We start from the raw sequence: 14566 nt of genomic DNA, 5'->3' as shown, positions 1-14566 counted from the left end.
CATTCCAGATTAAATTTATTTCAAGTGTTTCGAGACAAAAAGCATCTGATAAGGAAAACTTTAAAGAAGTTATCCTTCTTGTCCTCTTGGCTGCCCTGGAACGGGTGAAGAGGGGGAAGGGCATATTTGTGAGACTCTTGGGAATGGACAGCAATGTTGCAGCAGGAACTTGAGATTCTCCCAGTGGAATTTAAATTCTAATTTTTTCTAGGAACAATACCTTTACTGGATCACAACTTTCTGTCAAGACCTTACATTATATTTTTGACTCTGTATAAGAAATGGCCATGTGGAAAATATTTCTGTACATTCCATCAAATCAAAGTGGAGGTCAATGCCTGTCATGTTCCTCCATATCTGTGTCATGTTCCTCAAACACTCATGTGATAGTTTAATGCCAGTAACATTAGTTTCTGCAAACAAATACTTTTGTTTCCTTTTACAGAAAATAAGAACTATATGACCCCTTAATGTTTCCCATTTTACCTCTGAGTCCAGGAAGATTAGAACTAGATTGAAAGCTCAATTGCAACTAGATCAAGCCTAACTTCCCAGCAAAATTCAAATTTTACTGACTAATGGCATTTGATTGTCACATGTACTTTAATATTTAAGTCAATTCAGTAATTTTAATGTATGATGGTACTGATTAATATAACAAATCAATTTAAAATAAGATAAAATATATTATACCCTTTGGAATAATTTTCAGATTTTGAGCAAAATAATGTGAAGATAAGAATGAAGAGAAAATGATTTGAATTTGGAAGAACTAGAAATGGAAATATAAATGCTTCTTTTCAAATGTTTTTTTATATTAAAAAAATTCAAACTAGGAATTTAAAGTTCTCTGCTTATTTTAGAGTTATGCCAGAACAGTTGGCAATGTTGTGAACAATTGGGAATGTTGTGAGTTCATTTTATCTTTTAACTCGTAGGACAATTTTTTTTTTTTTTTTACATCTTTATGGGAGTATAATAGCTTTACAGTGGTGTGTTAGTTTCTGCTTTATAACAAAGTGAATCAGTTATACATATACATATGTTCCCATATCTCTTCCTTCTTGCGTCTCCCTCGCTCCCACCCTCCCTATCCCACCCCTCCAGGCGGTCACAAAGCAGCGAGCTGATCTCCCTGTGCTATGCGGCTGCTTCCCACTAGCTATCTACCTTACGTTTGGTGGTGTATATATGTCCATGCCTCTCTCTCGCTTTGTCCCAGCTTACCCTTACCCCTCCCCATATCCTCAAGTCCATTCTCTAGTAGGTCTGTGTCTTTATTCCTGTCTTACCCCTAGATTCGTCATGACATTTTTTTTCCCTTAAGTTCCATATATATGTGTTACCATACGGTATTTGTCTTTCTCTTTCTGACTTACTTCACTCTGTAGGACAGACTCTAGGTCTATCCACCACATTACAAATAGCTCAATTTCGTTTCTTTTTATGGCTGAGCAATATTCCATTGTATATATGTGCCACATCTTCTTTATCCATTCATCCGATGATGGACACTTAGGTTGTTTCCATCTCCGAGCTATTGTAAATAGAGCTGCAATGAACATTTTGGTACATGACTCTTTTTGAATTATGGTTTTCTCAGGGTATATGCCCAGTAGTGGGATTGCTGGGTCATATGGTAGTTCTATTTGTAGTTTTTTAAGGAACCTCCATACTGTTCTCCATCGTGGCTGTACCAATTCACATTCCCACCAAAGGTGCAAGAGGGTTCCCTTTTCTCCACACCCTCTCCAGCATTTATTGTTTCTAGATTTTTTGATGATGGCCATTCTGACGGGTGTGAGATGATATCTCATTGTAGTTTTGATTTGCATTTCTCTAATGAGTAAAGATGTTGAGCATTCTTTCGTGTGTTTGTTGGCAGTCTGTATACCTTCTTTGGAGAAATGTCTATTCAGATCTTCTGCCTATTTTTGGATTGGGTTGTTTGTTTTTTTGTTATTGAGATGCATGAGCTGCTTATAAATTTTGGAGATTAATCCTTTGTCAGTTGCTTCATTTGCAAATATTTTCTCCCATTCTGAGGGTTGTCTTTTGGTCTTGTTTATGGTTTCCTTTGCTGTGCAAAAGCGTTGAAGTTTCATTAGGTCCCATTTGTTAATTTTTGTTTTTATTTCCATTTCTCTAGGAGGTGGGTCAAAAAGGATCTTGCTGTGATTAATGTCATAGAGTGTTCTGCCTATGTTTTCCTCTAAGAGTTTGATAGTTTCTGGCCTTATATTTAGGTCTTTAATCCATTTTGAGCTTATTTTTGTGTATGGTGTTAGGGAGTGATCTAATCTCATACTTTTACATGTACCTGTCCAGTTTTCCCAGCACCACTTATTGAAGAGGCTGTCCTTTCTCCACTGTACATTCCTGCCTCCTTTATCAAACATAAGGTGACCATACGTGCGTGGGTTTATCTCTGGGCTTTCTATCCTGTTCCATTGATCTATGTTTCTGTTTTTGTGCCAGTACCATACTGTCTTGATTACTGTAGCTTTGTAGTATAGTATGAAGTCAGGGAGCCTGATTCCTCCAGCTCCGTTTTTTGTTCTCAAGATTGCTTTGGCTATTTGGGGTCTTTTTTGTTTCCATACAAATTGTGAATTTTTTTGTTCTAGTTCTGTTAAAAATGCCAGCGGCAGTTTGATAGGGATTGCATTGAATCTGTAAATTGCCTTGGGTAGTAGAGTCATTTCCACAATGTTGATTCTTCCAATCCAAGAACATGGTATATCTCTCCATCTACTTGTATCATCTTTAATTTCTTTCATCAGTGTCTTATAATTTTCTGCATACAGGTCTTTTGTCTCCTTAGGTACGTTTATTCCTAGATATTTTATTCTTTTTATTGCAGTGGTAAATGGGAGTGTTTTCTTGATTTCACTTTCAGATTTTTCATCATTAGTGTATAGGAATGCCAGAGATTTCTGTGCATTAATTTTGTATCCTGCTACTTTACCAAATGCATTGATTAGCTCTAGTAGTTTTCTGGTAGCATCTTTAGGATTCTCTATGTATAGTATCATGTCATCTGCAAACAGTGACAGCTTTACTTCTTCTTTTCCGATTTGGATTCCTTTTATTTCCTTTTCTTCTCTGATTGCTGTGGCTAAAACTTCCAAAACTGTGTTCAATAAGAGTGGTGAGAATGGGCAACCTTGTCTTGTTCCTGATCTTAGTGGAGATGCTTTCAGTTTTTCACCATTGAGGATGATGTTGGCTGTGGGTTTGTCATATACGGCCTTTATTATGTTGAGGAAAGTGCCCTCTATGCCTACTTTCTGCAGAGTTTTTATCATAAATGGGTGTTGAATTTTGTCGAAAGCTTTCTCTGCATCTATTGAGATGATCATATGGTTTTTCTCCTTCAATTTGTAAATATGGTGTATCACGTTGATTGATTTGCATATATTGAAGAATCCTTGCATTCCTGGAGTAAAACCCACTTGATCATGGTGTATGATCCTTTTAATGTGCTGTTGGATTCTGTTTGCTAGTATTTTGTTGAGGATTTTTGCATCTATGTTCATCATTGATATTGCCCTGTAGTTTTCTTTCTTTGTGACATCCTTGTCTGGTTTTGGTATCAGGGTGATGGTGGCCTCGTAGAATGAGTTTGGGAGTGTTCCTCCCTCTGCTATATTTTGGAAGAGTTTGAGAAGGATAGGTGTTACCTCTTCTCTAAATGTTTGATAGAATTTGCCTGTGAAGCCATCTGGTCCTGGGCTTTTGTTTGTTGGAAGATTTTTAATCCCAGTTTCAATTTCAGTGCTTGTGATTGGTCTGTTCATATGTTCTATTTCTTCCTTGTTCAGTCTCAAAAGGTTGTGCATTTCTAAGCATTTGTCCATTTCTTCCAGCTTGTCCATTTTATTGGCATAGAGTTGCTTGTAGTAATCTGTCATGACCTTTTGTATTTCTGCAGTGTCAGTTGTTACTTCTCCTTTTTCATTTCTAATTCTATTGATTTGAGTCTTCTCCCTTTTTTTCTTGATGAGTCTGGCTAACGGTTTATCAATTTTGTTTATCTTCTCAAAGAACAAGCTTTTAGTCTTCTTGATCTTTGCTATCGTTTCCTTCATTTCTTTTTCATTTATTTCTGATCTGGTGTTTATTATTTCTTTCCTTCTGCTAACTTTGGGGTTTTTTTGTCCTTCTTTCTCTAATTACTTTAGGTGCAAGTTTAGGTTGTTTTTCGAGATGTTTCCTGTTTCTTAAGGTAGGATTGTATTGCTATAAACTTCCCTCTTAGAACTGCTTTTGCTGCATCCCATAGATTCTGGGTCGTTGTGTCTCCATTGTCATTTGTTTCTAGGTATTTTTTGATTTCCTCTTTAATTTCTTCAGTGATCGCTTTCTTTTTAAGTAGTGTATTGTTTAGCCTCCATGTGTTTGTATTTTTTACAGATCTTTTCCTGTAATTGATATCTAGTCTCATAGTGTTGTGGTCGGAAAAGATACTTGATACATTTTCATGTTTCTTAAATTTACCAAGGCTTGATTTGTGACCGAAGATATGATCTATCCTGGAGAATGTTCCATGACCGCTTGAGAAAAATGTGTATTCTGTTGTTTTTGGATGGAATGTCCTATAAATATCAATTAAGTCCATCTTGTTTAATGTATCATTTAAAGCTGTGTTTCCTTATTTATTTTCATTTTGGATGATCTGTCCATTGGTGAAAGTGGGGTGTTAAAGTCCCCTACTATGAATGTGTTACTGTCGATTACCTCTTTTATGCCTGTTATTATTTGCCTTATGTATTGAGGTGCTCCTATGTTGGGTGCATAAATATTTACAATTCTTATATCTTCTTCTTGGATCGATCCCTTGATCATTATGTAGTGTCCTTCTTTGTCTCTTCTGAGAGTCTTTATTTTAAAGTCTATATTGTCTGATATGAGAATTGCTACTCCAGTTTTCTTGTGGTTTCCATTTGCATGAAATATCTTTTTCCATCCCCTTACTTTCAGTCTGTATGTGTCTCTAGGTCTGAAGTGGGTCTCTTGTAGACAGCAAATATATGGGTCTTGTTTCTATATCCATTCAGCCAATCTGTGTCTTTTCATGGGAGCATTTAGTCTATTTACATTTAAGGGAATTATCAATATGTATGTTCCTATTCCCATTTTCTTAATTGTTTTGGGTTCGTTATTGTAGGTCTTTTCCTTCTCTTGTGTTTCTTTCCTAGAGAAATTCCTTTAGCAGTTTTTGTAAAGCTGGTTTGGTGTTGCTGAACTCTCTCAGCTTTTGCTTGTCTGTAAAGGTTTCAATTTCTCCATCAAATCTGAATGAGATCCTTGCTGGGTAGAGTAATCTTGGTTGCAGGTTTTTCTCCCTCATCACTTTAAATATGTCCTGCCAGTCCCTTCTGGCTTGCAGAGTTTCTGCTGAAAGATCAGCTCTTAACCTTATGGGGATTCCCTTGTGTGTTCTTTGTTGTTTTCCTCTTGCTGCTTTTAATATGTTTTCTTTGTATTTAATTTTTGACAGTTTGATTAATATGTGTCTTGGCGTACTTCTCCTTGGATTTATCCTGTATGGGACTCTCTGTGCTTCCTGGACTTGATTAACTATTTCCTTTCCCATATTAGGGAGGTTTTCAACTATAATCTCTTCAAATATTTTCTCAGTTCCTTTCTTTTTCTCTTCTTCTTCTGGAACCCCTATAATTCAAATGTTGGTGCGTTTAATGTTGTCCCAGAGGTCTCTGAGACTGTCCTCAGTTCTTTTCATTCTTTTTTCTTTCTTCTGCTCTGTAGTAGTTATTTCCACTATTTTATCTTCCAGGTCACTTATCCATTCTTCTGCCTCAGTTATTCTGCTATTGATCCCATCTAGAGAATTTTTAATTTCATTTATTATGTTGTTCATAGTTGTTTGTTTCATGTTTAGTTCTTCTAGGTCCTTGTTAAATGGTTCTTGCATTTTGTCTATTCTTTTTCTAAGATTTTGGATCATCTTTACTATCATTATTCTGAATTCTTTTTCAGGTAGACTGCCTATTTCCTCTTCATTTTTAGGTCTGGTGGGATTTTATCTTGCTCCTTCATCTGCGGTGTGTTTTTCTGTCTTCTCATTTTGCTTATCTTACTGTGTTTGGTGTCTCCATTTTGCAGGCTGCAGGTTCGTAGTTCCCGTTGTGTTTGGTGTCTGTCCCCAGTGGCTAAGGTTGGTTCAGTGGGTTGTGTAGGCTTCCTGGGGGAGGAGACTAGTGCCTGTCTTCTGGTGGATGAGGCTGGATCTTGTCTTTCTGGTGGGCAGGTCCACGTCTGGTGGTGTGTTTTGGGGTGTCTGTGGACTTATTATGATTTTAGGCAGCCTCTCTGCTAATGGGTGGGGTTGTGTTCCTGTCTTGCTAGTTGTTTGGCGTAGGATGTCCAGCACTGTAGTTTGCTGGTCGTTGAGTGAAGCTGGGTGTTGGTGTTGAGATGGAGATCTCTGGGAGATTTTTGCCATTTGATATTATGTGGAGCTGGGAGGTCTCTTGTGGACCAGTGTTCTGAAGTTGGCTCTCTCACCTCAGAGTCACAGCACTGACTCCTGGCTGCTGCACCAAGAGCCTTTCATCCACACAGCTCAGAATAAAAGGGAGAAAAAGTAGAAAGAAAGAATTAGTAGAAGTAGGAAGAAAGAAAGGAAGGAAGAATGGAGGGAGGGAGGAAGGAAGGAAGGAAGGAGGCAAGGAAGGAAAAAAAGAAAGAAAGAAGATAGAGTAAAATTAAATAAAGTAAGATAACGTATAATAAAGTTATTAAAATAAAAAATAATTATTAAGAGAAAAAAAAGAAAAAAAAACGGATAGATAGCACCCTAGGACAAATGGTGGAAGCAAAGCTATACAGACAACATCTCACACAGAAGCATACACATACACACTCACAAAAAGAGGAAAAGGGGAAAAAATCATAAATCTTCCTCTCAAAGTCCACCTCCTCAATTTGGGATGATTCGTTGTCTAAAGGAGGGAAGGAAGGAAAGAAAGAAAGAAAGAACATAAAGTAAAATAAAATAAAGTTATTAAAATAAAAAAATAATTATTAAGAAAAAAAAAACGGATGGATAGAACCTTAGGACAAATGGTGGAAGCAAAGCTATACAGACAAAATCTCACACAGAAGCATACACATACACACTCACAAAAAGAGGAAAAGGGGAAAAAAAAATCATAAATCTTGCTCTCAAATTCCACCTCCTTAATTTGGGATGATTCGTTGTCTATTCATGTATTCCACAGATGCAGGGTACATCAAGTTGATTGTGGAGCTTTAATCCGCTGCTTCTGAGGTTGCTGGGAGAGATTTCCCTTTCTCTTCTTTGTTCTCACAGCTCCTGGGGCTCAGCTTTGGATTTGGCCCCGCCTCTGCATGTTGGTCTCCAGAGGGCATCTGTTCTTCGCTCAGACAGGACGGGGTTAAAGGAGACGCCTCTGCATGTTGGTCTCCAGAGGGCATCTGTTCTTCGCTCAGACAGGACGGGGTTAAAGGTGGCTCTGTCTCACTCAGGCCGGGGGGGAGGAAGGGGCACCGACTGCGGGGCGGGCCTGCGCTGGCAGAGGCCGGCGTGACGGCGTGACGTTGCACCAGCCTGAGGCGCGCCGTGCATTCTCCTGGGGGAGTTGTCTCCGGATCCCGGGACCCTGGCAGTGGCGGGCAGCACAGGCTCCCCGGAACGGGGGTGTGGATAGTGACCTGTGCTCGCACATAGGCTTCTTGGTGGCGGCAGCAGCAGCCTTAGCGTCTCATGCCCGTCTTTGGGGACCGCGCTTTTAGCCACGGCTCGCGCCCATCTCTGGAGCTCCTTTAAGCAGCGCTCTTAATCCCCTCTCCTCGCGCACCATGAAACAAAGAGGGAAGAAAAAGTCTCTTGCCTCTTCGGCAGCTCCAGACCTTTTCCCGGACTCCCTCCCGGCTAGCCGTGGCGCACTAACCCCCTGCAAGCTGTGTTCACGCCGCCAACTCCAGTCCTCTCCCGGCATCCGACCGAAGCTCAAGCCTCAACTCCCAGCCCCGCCCAGCCCTGCGGGTGAACAGAGAAGCCTCTCGGGCAGGTGAGTGCCGGTCGGCCCTGATCCTCTGTGCGGGAATCTCCCCGCATTGCCCTCCGCACCCCTGTTGCTGCGCTCTCCTCCGCGGCTCCAAAGCTTTCCCCTTCCACCACCCGCAGTCTCCGTTCGCAAAGGGGCTTCCTAGTGTGTGGAAACCTTTCCTCCTTCACAGCTCCCTCCCACTGGTGCAGGTCCCGTCCCTATCCTTTTGTCTCTGTTTATTCTTTTTTCTTTTGCGCTACCTAGGTACGTGGGGAGTTTCTTGCCTTTCGGGATGTCTGAGGTCTTCTGCCAGCGTTCAGTAGGTGTTCTGTAGGAGTTCCACGTGTAGATGTATTTCTGGTGTATCTGTGGGGAGGAAGGTGATCTCCGCATCTTACTCTTCTGGCTACTTAAACTTTTTTAGGACAAATGTTTTTAAAGAAGGGTTAAGCTTGTTTGTTGGTGTGGAATTGTAAATAATGAGTTTATGGTGGAAATAAAAATTTGAACTCTTTGGTGCCCTTCCTTGAGAGCTACAGTCCCCATTGGTGTTCTCCTCAAGGTTCCTGTCATGTAGCTGTCCTATATGGAAAAGTTCTTTAGAACTATTTCCTTCTGATACTTACAGAAGTAGTACGCTTGTACTAGTATCTTTGTATGAGTTTTAATTTTCCATTTCACTGCAACCAGTTTTATGTCATGTGGGGAACAAACTCAGGGTCATTCTTTTTAGATGTGAGGCAAGTATCTGTACTATTTAAGTAAAAAGTAAACTGTGTGGGTACTCCAGAGTGGCTGTCAATATTGACTAAATTGACAGAGCAATTACTCAACTTTCTATTTCATTTGCCTTTGTACACATAGCGGCAAATCAACTGGCTCAGTTAACTTACTCTGAGGAATTCATTTCCTATGAAAAGGTAACTTTTAAAATGATACAATTTAATAATAGACTGGAAATCTTCAGAGTGGGCAAACTTTGAAACTACGGGTAACATTAAATTTGGTACTCAGATTCTTGAGGGCAGTTATAGTTAGGTTCATTTTAATAATTTCAATGACTCAGGCAGTTTTATTCATTCAACAAACGTTCACTGAGGCTTCCTATGTGCTTTTCACAGTGTTAGATATGGGGATACAATTTAAAATGTCAAGTCTCAGCCTTCAACAAATTCACAATCCAGTGGGAAAATCAGACAAGTAAAGAGATAATTATGCAACAATATTATAAGTACAGTCAGTGGCAGGGTTGTATATATAAGATAGTATTTCAAGAAAATTAATGTGGTAGCACTATGTAAAGTGCACTTGAGTTAAGGATATCAAATTAGTGGTATAAAGTAGGTACTATTACTATTCCTATTCTGAACATAAGGAAATTTCAGAGGGTTAGAGAGATTCAGTAATAGCCTGGAATCACTCAGGTTATTCATTAATGTGTTCATTCATTGACACATTTATTCATCAGAATCTGTTCTAGGAACTGTGAATAGAGCAGTGATCAAGACAGACTGGACCCTGCCTTAAGGATCTTATAAGAGATCCAGAAGTGCTGTGATAATTCAGAGAAAGAGATAATGATAGTGGGTTTGAAATTCTAGTAGGGACAATGGACATAAATACTCAATTATACATTAAAGGGCAGAGCTGAGAGTCAAGCTGGGTTCATCCCAGTTGTGTGTGAAAGGTAGCTCTCCCACATCCTGGCAGCCAGGTTATAGAGTGTGGGGAGGGCTTTACTGACATTAACACATATGTGGGCCTGCAGGAGTCAGTGAGTTATACTGTTTGAGTGGGAATTTAAAATACTTCAGGGCTGTGTTAGCAGTGTGATGGGTAAGAGAAAAGAAGTTAATTCTAATTAAAATCCTAGGGTTGACTAATTACCAAATGAAGTGTCTTTAATATGTAGCAACACTTGGGGGCTAGCTAATTAGCTGGTGAACTATCTTAAATGAATAGCAGTGTTAAGATATGTGATTGGTTAGGAATAGCACAAGAAGACCAAACTCCTTCATATGAATGAGATGTTGGAAATCGGGAAGCCCAAAAGCCTTAGGCACAATGCTTAATGTCTGAAGCTTATTGACCCTGCACCTCCTATTCATCGAAAATATTGCCACTTGGTATGGCTACAAGGCTTCCACATTCTGCCGTTTAGGGTGGAAGAATATAATTGTACTTGTTTCAGAGTGAGCCTTTCATGCAAGGTAGACTTGAGGGCATAGAAAAGGACTTCTTTTATCTATAAATGGGTTGCCAAGAAATATTAGTTCCTTTGGTGGAATTTGGTTTGAGAATTGCTTTCTCCTGGTAGTATACTTCAGGATTAAAGATAGGTAACCTCCATTTATTTTCTAATCACTAGAGGTTGCCGAGATTTACCAGAAGAACCTGACATTCCCAGAATTGCCAAAATATTGGGTTGGCCAAAAAGTTCGTTTGGGTTTTCTGTTACAGCTTACGGAAAAAACCCGAACGAACTTTTTGGCCAACTCAATAGCTTAGACCTATTTGCTACAGTAGGGAATTCATTGCCAAACAGCAACCAGAATCAACATTTCCCCCAATACTGGCATTGACATGTACATGCTGCTATATTTTAAAAGGATAACCAACAAGGACCTACTGTATGGCACAGCGAACTCCGCTCAATGTTATGTGGCAGCCTGGATGGGAGGGGAGTTTGGGGGAGAATGGATACATGTATGGTTGAGTCGCTTCGCTGTGCACCTGAAACTATCACAATGATGTTAATCGGCTATACTCCAATATAAAATAAAAAGTTAAAAAAAATTCCCCAAATATCAAGTTATCCATCATCAGAATGTTGGGGGTCAATGAAAGGGAAGGAATTGCTTTGTTGAGGGAAGCTCAGTAGGCTTGTTGGTTTCTATACGTTCTATCCTCTGGGGTAAGTTAGAACAGAGCAACAATACTTTGCCTTTACTCCTGAATACTTCCCAAAGATAGTGAGGGTTCATCATTTCAATTCAGCTAATACTTATTTTTTCCTACTTAGGGTATTTGGTCATTAAGCTAAATATTATTCAACCCTGATTGCATACTGAAATTGAATTCTTATGGATCCCTAACTTCTAATTGGTTGTAGATGTTAATTAAGACATTTCATAGCATTGCAAATTTCACTTTCAGTTTTACCAATGGTTTCCAAATCTCTCTCTCCCATCATTTGTCTTGTAATTTAGCCTTTTCTTTTTACATTGCCATTCTGGAAGTTGTACAACCCTAAATGTCAAACTAATGATTAACTAATACATTGTTTAATCTACAGATCTATTCTTTCATCCAGGAAACCACCTGTATGAAAGATTAGATCTGTAGGGTCAGAGCAATTGACCAATGTCTCTTTACTGCTAGGCTTACCAACAGTAAATTACAGATGAATTAGTGTCCTTTTATTTCTCTCACTCTCCTTGTCCGTAGACATTTTGTTGTAAAGTTTCAGTTCACCTCCAGCCAAAGGTATTCTTCAGTCTATGGGAGGAATAGCCCTTATAGAGAGGGCTTAAGCACTCTCCTTTTAATTCTTATTATCCTAAACCTCTCACACATGACAATTATGATCACTCCATCCAAAAAGAAGTCCCCTCTCATTTGTTGGCTCTGAGACACAGTAATATCTTATTTCTCTTACGTTTCTTCTTACTCTCTGTGAATGTTCTCCTTGGCCATCTGCTAGTCTCATGCTATGTGACGCTGCTCAACTACTTCCTCATTAGGCCAGTCTCATCACTTTTTGGAGAGTTTCATCAAAGAAATTCATAAAGTAAATAGGTAGCACGTGGGGACTAGTTGAATATTGGGAGTAGGGGAGGAAAACTAATTTTCCTTCTACACTTCCCGGTTCTTGGCTGAGACACTCCAGCTGTGCCTGTAATAAAAGTCAGATTAACAGAAGAAAATCAGACAGAAGTTTAATAGCATGTGTTCCTCCTGCATACATGGGAGAGACCCAGGAAAACTGAGTAACTCCTGAAAATAGCCCAAGTCATCACCTTAAATACCATCTCTAGCTAAAGACAGAAGAAAGATTGGGGAAATGGGGGTATGGTTGTTACACAGATATAGGTCATTCCTTGCTCCAGGAGTTTCTAGAGATTTAGTCATCCTCCTCTTCCTATTGCAGAGAGGGAGAAACTTATAAATGGAAATTTCCCTTATAAATGTAAATGGCCCTTACAAAAGGGTAACTTTTACTAGGGCTTCAGAGCTTCTTCTGTGTCTCCTCCTTCTTGAAAATAACCAGCTCAAGGTAATCCTTATGCCAAAGAGGTATATTTTGGCGTGGCAAATTCTGCTCCCCTTTAAGAGTGATTTTGAAAGAAGAATTAGGAATAGTGCCTAGGGTTCAAATCTGAGATTCCTTAAACATATTAATGCCATCAATAAAATGGAAACTGGAAATAGGAGCTGGTATAGCAGACAGCCAGAGTAAATGAGACTGAGTCTTGTAGATGCTGTTTGAAAGTTACTGGAATAGAAGTGAGAACAAACTTCCTGTAAGCATAATGCTTATTAAGATCCAGAACTAAGGCAGTCGATATTAACATTACTAGTACAGCAAATTTTTCCTTAGGAAAATAAAGTTGTAAATAACTTTATTGTTTGTTTCAGGAACTTTCTGAAAAGTTATTTATTAAAATAATAAGCTGGCTTAACTAGTTGCCCTTCTCAAGGCAAGAGGTTACGGGTCAGAGTAAATATCACCATTCTCAGATGGGAAAATTGCTCACTCATCAAATGATTATTCAACAGGACATACTTCAAAACTCTTGCCTTGCTATAATCACCAATCTAAGAATCTATATCACAAATTTTGTCCAATTCCAATCAGATCCCTGCATTGAAAGAGGTTCCTTAAACCAAACCCCTAAACTTTATAAATATCTGCCTTTGACTTTCTCCTTCCAAGATACTACTAAGACTCTGTCAAGGTGATAGTGTAAGGTCGGATGTTAACAAACGGCACCGCGAAACAGAGGAAGGCTTCAAGTGAGCTTTATTAGGGAGCGCTCCTGGGCGAGGTTCACCGGTCCGAGAGAAAGGGGCCAGAGAAGTCGCGCCCCGGCGAGGGTTGGGCAAGATTTTATAGGGGAAGAAGGGAAAGGGGTGTGGTGAATCTGGGAGGGCGCAGGGTATTCCTTATTTGGTGGTCTTTTCGGGTATCCTAGGGGACCGTTAGTCCCGCCCCTCGAAAGGCGGGAAGGCTGGGCCGGGTGGAAAGTCCCCAGGTCAGTTCCTGGAACTGAGTGGGTGGGAGCTCCAGGTCAATTCCAAGAACTGGGTGTGTGGAACGTTCCGGGCTGATGCAACCTGTGAGTCTGATTGCGTTCCCCTGCCTCGGGCCAGTTGGCCTTACAGATAGTTCTTACTAAAATACGTAATACATTAAGTTTCGTTTGTGAAACCAAGCAGGACCCTATGGGGCCCTCTTGGGCACAAAAGCCTTTCTGTGTCCCCCCATTTCTTATTTTCAGGAAATAAGAGTGCCTGAAATTGCGGCATCTAAAGGCAGCTCTTTATTCTCCCCAAAGAAAACTATTATAGGACTGATGCTGATATCTGATCTGCATGTGTCTTGATCACCATACTGGATCATCCTACACTGAAATAAATAAATCTTTGTGTGACACCATATTTTGCATAAAATTTATGCTTCCCAAATTAATAGCCTTTGTCAATTTAGAATTTTAATCAATGCATGCTAATTTGCTATTTAAATCTCTTGAAAATTAGACTAGATAAAAGGTAAGATAATTACTACAAATTAGCAAGATAGTTGATCTATTGAATACTTCTAAGTTCACATTCAGACTTAAATAATATTAGTCCCCAAAAGAAGTTTGGATAGTACTATTCTCAGAAGGGAAGTAAATGGGGAAAAATGGAGATTGCAATGGCTGTGCCTTGTCAAGCTCAACTACAGAAGTAACAACTTACTTTGTAATGCATTTTAACTTTGATATTCTATGAACCATGCAAGTTTCATAAACTAGATGCTTGCAAATAATGTGGTTGTGGTATCAATCTTAAGGTCAAAGCAAATAGAGATATTTAGGAGTAAATTCATTAAAAAGTTCTGTCTGTAGGCCTTTCTTATTTAATCATGAAAGCATACCATCACAGCATTGCACATGCCTTTTATTTACTATAGATCATGCTGTTCTGATTATTTAATCACCTGCCGGTACTTCTTATACTTTATTTTAACTTAGAATTAGGAAAAACAACAAAATTTAAAATATATTACATTGCAGGGCTTCCCTGGTAGTGCAGTGGTTAAGAATCCGCCTGCCAATGCAAGGGACACGGGTTCGATCCCTGGTCCGGGAAGATTCCACATGCTGCAGAGCAACTAAGCCCATGTGCCACAACTACTGAAGCCCGCGTGCCTAGACCCTGAGCGCCGCAACAAGAGAAGCCACCGCAATGAGAAGCCCGCGCACTGCAACAAAGAGTAGCCCCCGCTCCCTGCAACTAGAGAAAGCCCATGCACAGCAACA

Source organism: Globicephala melas, chromosome X, assembly GCF_963455315.2.
Source record: "Globicephala melas chromosome X, mGloMel1.2, whole genome shotgun sequence".
Taxonomy (NCBI): Eukaryota; Metazoa; Chordata; class Mammalia; order Artiodactyla; family Delphinidae; genus Globicephala; species Globicephala melas.
Note: the sequence above shows the minus strand (reverse complement) of the source record.